Here is a 6,643-nt window from a genome sequence, read left to right on the forward strand (position 1 = left end):
ATGTGGGTCCCTAAGAAGAAGAACTAGAGAAGTTTTTGAGGGGTGACTCTGCCAACAAAATTCAACCCTATTCATTTTGCAATAACTAGTTACAATCCTTTCCAAAGCTATGCATTAGTTCAAGGAGTCACACATTCCCTCAAACGTAAGCAAGGGAAAAGGTAGTTAATGTATTAATGGACATCATCTCACATGTACTTCACTCCATGTCCACATATTTCCTTGTATTTTATCCTTGTGTGGGACTAACCCATGTAGGTGCGAAGAGTATGAAACAACAAGGATAGCTCCCAACTCAAGATGATCTTCATCAATAATGAGCATCCACCACTACTACACCTACATGAAGTCTTCTACGACAAAACCTAAAGTTAGTTTGTCCCTCCTAGGGGGATGTCACATCAAGGGGAGCTTTATTCTAAGACTTGAGTCAAAGCATCTCTTAATATGTGAACTGATGACCCACAAGTATAGGGGATCAATCGTAGTCCTTTCGATAAGTAAGAGTGTCGAACCCAACGAGGAGCAGAAGGATCTGACAAGTGGTTTTCATCAAGGTAAAACCTGCACGCACTGAAATTGTCGGTAACAAGTGATTGTGTGGTGAGATGATTCGTAGCAAGCAACAAGTAACAAAAGTAGCAATAGTGCACCAAAGTGGCACAATACCTTTTGTAGCAAGGGACAAGCCTGGACAAAGTCTTATAGGAGGAAAAACGCTCCCGAGAACACACGGGAATTTCTACCATGCTAGTTTCATCATGTTCATATGATTCGCGTTCGTTACTTTGATAGTTTGATATGTGGGTGGACCGGCGCTTGGGTACTGCCCTTACTTGTACAAGCATCCCACTTATGATTAACCCCTCTCGCAAGCATCCACAACTACGAAAGAAGAATTAAGACAAAGTCTAACCATAGCATTAAACTAGTGGATCCAAATCAGCCCCTTATGAAGCAACACATAAACTAGGGTTTAAGCTTCTGTCACTCTAGCAACCCATCATCTACTTACTACTTCCCAATGCCTTCCTCTAGGCCCAAATAATGGTGAAGTGTTGTGTAGTCGACGTTCACATAACACCACTAGAGGAAAAACAACATACAACATATGAAAATACGGAACGAATACCAAATTCACATGACTATTTTTAGCATGACTTATCCCATGTCCTCAGTAACAAAAGTAACTACTCACAAAGCATAATCATAATCATGATCAGAGGTGTAATGAGTAGCATCAAGGATCTGAACATAAACTCTTCCACCAAATAATCCAACTAGCATCAACTACAAAGAGTAATCAACACTACTAGCAACCTTACAAGTACCAATCGGAGTCGCGAGACGGAGATTGGTTACAAGTGATGAACTAGGATTTGGAGATGAGATGGTGCTGATGAAGATGTTGATGGAGATGAGTCCCCTCCGATGAGAGGAGTCTTGGTGATGACGATGGCGATGATTTCCCCCACCGGGAGGGAAGTTTCCCCGGCAGGATTATCCTGCCGGAGGTCTAGATTGGTTCTGCTCAAGTTCCGCCTCGTGGCGGCGGCGAAACCACGAAAAAGCTCCCTTCTAAATTTTTCCTTGACGAAACCCTCCATATAGCAAAAGAGGGGGGCCAGTGGGCCAGTGGGCTGCCCACAAGCCCCCATGGCGCGGCCTGGGGGGTGGCCGCGCCGTGCAGGCTTGTGGGCACCCCCTGGTGCCCCTCTGGCACTTCTTCGGCCTAGTATTTTTGATAAATCGGGGAAAAATCCTCGTTGATTTTTACGGTGTTTGGAGTTGCGCCGAATAGGTATCTCAACTTTGCTCCACTTTCAGGCCAGAATTCCAGTTGCCGACATTCTCCCTCTTCATGTAAACCTTGCAAAATAAGAGAGAAAAGGCATAAGAATTGTACCGTGAAGTGAAATAACAGCCCAAGAAGCGATAAATATCAACATGAAAACATGATGCAAAATGGACGTATCAACCCCCCCAAGCTTAGACCTCGCTTGTCCTCAAGCGAAAGCCTAGCTCAATAAATATGTCCACATGTTTAGGGAGAGAGGTGTCGACAAAACAAGATACGAACATGCATGCATCATGATCAAGATGAGAACAGTAATACCAACATATAATCTCTGATGCTAAAGTGATAATTCCTTCACAAAGTAAAGCATGGATCAAGAACCTTACCGAGAAGTAACAACCGATTGCCTTTAGTCATTGAAGCAATTGCAATTTATCACAACATCAGAAGGAGTCAAATAAGAGCTTGTAAAGCAAATCCACATACTCAATCATTCTTTCGTTCTCGACAATTGCTACAACTCACGTGGTACTCATGAGATCAAAGTTTCAGCTGGACACTGAGAAAGATAGGGGCTTACAGTTTTGCCTCCCAACTGCTTACCTCAAGAGTAATTTCAACAATAATAATTCATGAATACGTACCTCCAAGTTGACATATGAATATAGATCTTTCCCAAGCATGTGACGGTAGCCAAGACAAAGGCAAAATAAGGAATTGGTGAAGATCACCATGACTCTTTCAAGGGCAAAAAGTAAAGGTACAAGATAGGCCCTTCACAGAGGGAAGCAGAGGTTGCCATGCGCTTTTGAGGTTTGGATGCGTGTCCTCTTAGTGCGGAGGAACGTCACTTTGTATTGCCCCCTGTGATAAAGAACTTTATTATGCAGTCTGTCGCTTTTATGTCTTCCTCATCACAGGTTTGTACAAAGCTTATTTTCCACACACCAATAGATCATACATATTAGAGAGCAATTTTTATTGCTTCCACCGATGACAACTTACTTGAGGGACCTTATTCAATCCATAGGTAGGTATGGTGGACACTCATGGCAAAACTGTTTTGAAGGTTTATGGATGCTCAAGTAGTATCTCTACTTGGTGCGGGAGTTTTGGCTAATATGACGTGGAAGCAATCATCACATTCTAAGGGATCTCTAATCATATAACATTGTTCAGAGCCAAGCAAACACAATCCATTACGTTGTCTTCCTTGTCCAACATCTACTTCTAGGCATGCAATAGTTTAGTGAGTGTTCACAATCATAGATGGTGTCCGAGATGATATATTTATATGTGAACCTCTCCTTCTTTATCACTTCCTTTTAATTGCAACAATGGCCAAGGTCTACGTTTGCCTACCCTCAACAAGTTTCAATCCTCATTCTTTTTATATGTGAAGCCATCACTTCCCATAAGATAATTACATGATCTTTCATGTTTTTGTTCTATTCTCACTCTTTTGATCATGGCAAGAGGCAAAGCCCTTCAACTAAGACACTCTTTATTATATGCCTCACGAGCAAGAATACATCGGGGTGACACAAAGCAAAACTCAAGACTAAAACACTAAGACATTTAAACTACTTGAGAAAACTGAAAGAGAAAACTGAAAAGGAAAACTAAAACAAAGGTGAAGGCAAAAGATGTGATGGTGATACGATACCGGGGCAACTCCCCCAAGCTTGGCACAAGCCAAGAGGATTGCCCATACCAATGCTCAGTTGTCTTCCTTTGGCGGTGATGGTGGTGGAGTTGTTGAAGCGGTCTTGAGCTTGTCTAATTTCCACTTGAGCATAAAGTTCTGCTCCCTCAGATCATCATTTTCCTCCTCAATCTTCAACACTCTTTGGCATGGTTCCTGCTTACTCTCCTGCAAGAAACAAGAAGCGATAAACAAGGTCTTAGGCTTCTTCCTTGAGTCAGGGAGGCTCGACTTCTTGAATTCCACATGCGTGCGGCCAGGTTGAGGTAGAGGAGCCTCCTCTTCATCGGAACTTGTTTGTTCCTTCCCCTTGGGATCATAATCTTCTTCCTCATCAGAGGTCCAACCATAAGGATCAAAATCACCATAGACCTTGGGGTTAGCAAGGTAATCAGCCACATAGCTCTCCCCCTCTAAATCCGGGGAAGACATCTTGACCAAGATCTCCGGCAGAAAACAGGCTCGAAATGAAAAACAGAGAAAATCTACGTGATGCAGGGGTCTCACCAAACGGGAGTATATATAATGATTATTTCCAGACCAGAAGGAGTCCCCTGCACGAAAACGGAGTACGGGAGGCGCACGAGGTGGCCACAAGCCCTCACGGCACGGCCAGAGGGTGGGCCCGCGCCGTGCAGGCTTGTCGCCTCCTCGCGCACTTTCCGGACTACTTCCAATTTTTGTATTTTTTTCAAATATTCCAAGACAGAGAAAATTTCCTAATGGAAAAGTTTTGGACTCTGTTTTCTTACCGAATCACATACCGAATTACATGATCTTTTGTGCTTTTGTTCTATTCTCACTCTTTTGATCATGGCAAGAGGCAAAGCCCTTCAACTAAGACACTCTTTATTATAAGGCTCACGAGCAAGAATACATTGGGGGTGACACAAAGCAAAACTCAAGACTAAAACACTAAGACTTGTAAACTACTAGAGAAAAAGAAAATTGAAAAGGAAAACAAAAAAGGAAAACTAAAACAAAGGTAAAGGCAAAAGATGTGATGGTGATACAATACCGGGGCAACTCCCCCAAGCTTGGCACAAGCCAAGGGGATTGCCCATACCAATGCTCAGTTGTCTTCCTTTGGTGGTGATGGAGTTTGATCCTCCGTCTTCCAAGGCATAGGTGCTCCATCATGGAAAGATGAACGAGTCTCCGGAATCCTCAAATCTGCAGCCAACCTTATTGATTTAAATCTATACTTATACTCATAGTTTTGGTTCTGTAGGACATAGATCTTGCCCTGGAGTTGATCAACCCTGTCATAGAGCCTGGAGAGATGCTTCCCAATGTCATTGGCATCAATCCTGTGCTTGTTGGTGAACTCCATGATCATCATGTGGTTGGCGTTGAGTCCACGCTCCACCATCCCTTGGCACTTGAAGACTTGTTGCACCATTGCTTAGAGCTTCGTCTCCATGCTTTCGGTCTTCTTAGGCCCCTCAACATCACAGATGTGCAACATCCCCTCATGCATCTCGATAGATTGAGGGTGTTGTAGCACTTCCGTGAGGTAGGGATTGATGACCTTCACGAAGATCTTGTCATTAGGAGCTTTTGGGGAAGTCATGGCGATCTAGATCTGCAATAGAAACAGGCTCGAAACGAAAAACAGAGGAAATCTGCATGATGCAGGGTCAGACCAAACGGAAGTATATATAAATATTTTTTCCAGACCAGAAGGAGTCCCCTGCATGAAAACGAAGTCCGGGAGGCGCACGAGGTGGCCACAAGCCCTCACGTCGCGGCCAGGGGGTGGGCCCGCGCCGTGCAGGCTTGTCGCCTCCTCGCGCACTTTCCGGACTACTTCCAATTTTTGTATTTTTTCAAATATTCCAAAACGGAGAAAATTTCCTATTGGAAAAGTTTTGGACTCTGTTTTCTTACCGAATCTCATACCTCTTCGTTTTCGGAGTCTGAAACAGGCTGCTAAATGTCCCTTAGGTATTCTTCTAGAGTTATGGTATTGATGATATTGCTTTCAACATTTATGGGAGTACTTGAGATATAATGCTTGATTCTCTTCCCATTTACCACTCTCGGACAAATACCTTCCGTGTTGTTGATCTTGATAGCACCGGAACGATATACTTCCTCAACAACATAGGGACCTTCCCATTTATAGGGAAGCTTGCCTGCAAAGAATCTTAAACGAGAGTTATATAGCAAGACATAATCACCTACGTTGAACTCACGCTTTTGTATCCTCTTATCTGCCACCTCTTAACCTTCTCTATGAAGAGTTCGGCATTCTCATATGCCTGAGTTCTCCACTCATCAAGCGAGCTAATGTCAAATAACCTCTTGTCACCGGCAAGTTTGAAATCAAAGTTGAGCTCTTTGATTGCCCAATAAGATTTATGCTCTAGCTCAAGAGGTAAATGACATGCTTTCCCATACACCATTTTGTACGGAGACATGCCCATGGGATTCTTATAGGTAGTTCTATAAGCCCACAGTGCATCATCGAGCTTCTTAGACCAATTCTTTCTAGACCTGTTGACAATCTTTTGCAGAATCACTTTAATCTCTCTATTACTTAGCTCTACTTAACCACTGGACTTAGGGTGATAGGGAGACGCAATTCAATGGTTGACATCGTACTTAGCAAGCGTTTTACGGAAAGCACCATGAATGAAGTGTGAACCACCATCGGTCATTAGATATCTAGGGACTCAAAATCTAGTGAAGATAACTTCTTTCAGCATCTTGATAGAGGTGTTGTGATCAGCACTACTAGTGGGGATAGCTTCTACCCACTTAGTGACGTAATCAATAGCAACTAAGATATGCGTATACCCGTTGGATTTTGGAAAAGGTCCCATATAATCAAAGCCCCAGACATCAAATGGTTCAATGACAATTGAATAGTTCATAGGCATTTCCTGACGTTTGCTAATATTACCTATTCTTTGACATTCGTCATAGGACAAGACAAACTTACGGGCATCCTTGAAGAGAGTGGGCCAATAGAAACCTGATTGCAATACCTTGTGTGCATTTCTATCTCCTGCATGGTGTCCTCCGTACGCTTCAGAGTGACACTTCTATAGGATGTGTCCCTGTTCATATTCAGGTACACAACGTCTAATAACACCATCTACTCCTTCCTTATAAAGGTGAGGATCATCCCAAAA

The sequence above is a fragment of the Hordeum vulgare genome, chromosome 2H (genome assembly GCF_904849725.1).
Source record: "Hordeum vulgare subsp. vulgare chromosome 2H, MorexV3_pseudomolecules_assembly, whole genome shotgun sequence".
Classification (NCBI taxonomy): Eukaryota; Viridiplantae; Streptophyta; class Magnoliopsida; order Poales; family Poaceae; genus Hordeum; species Hordeum vulgare.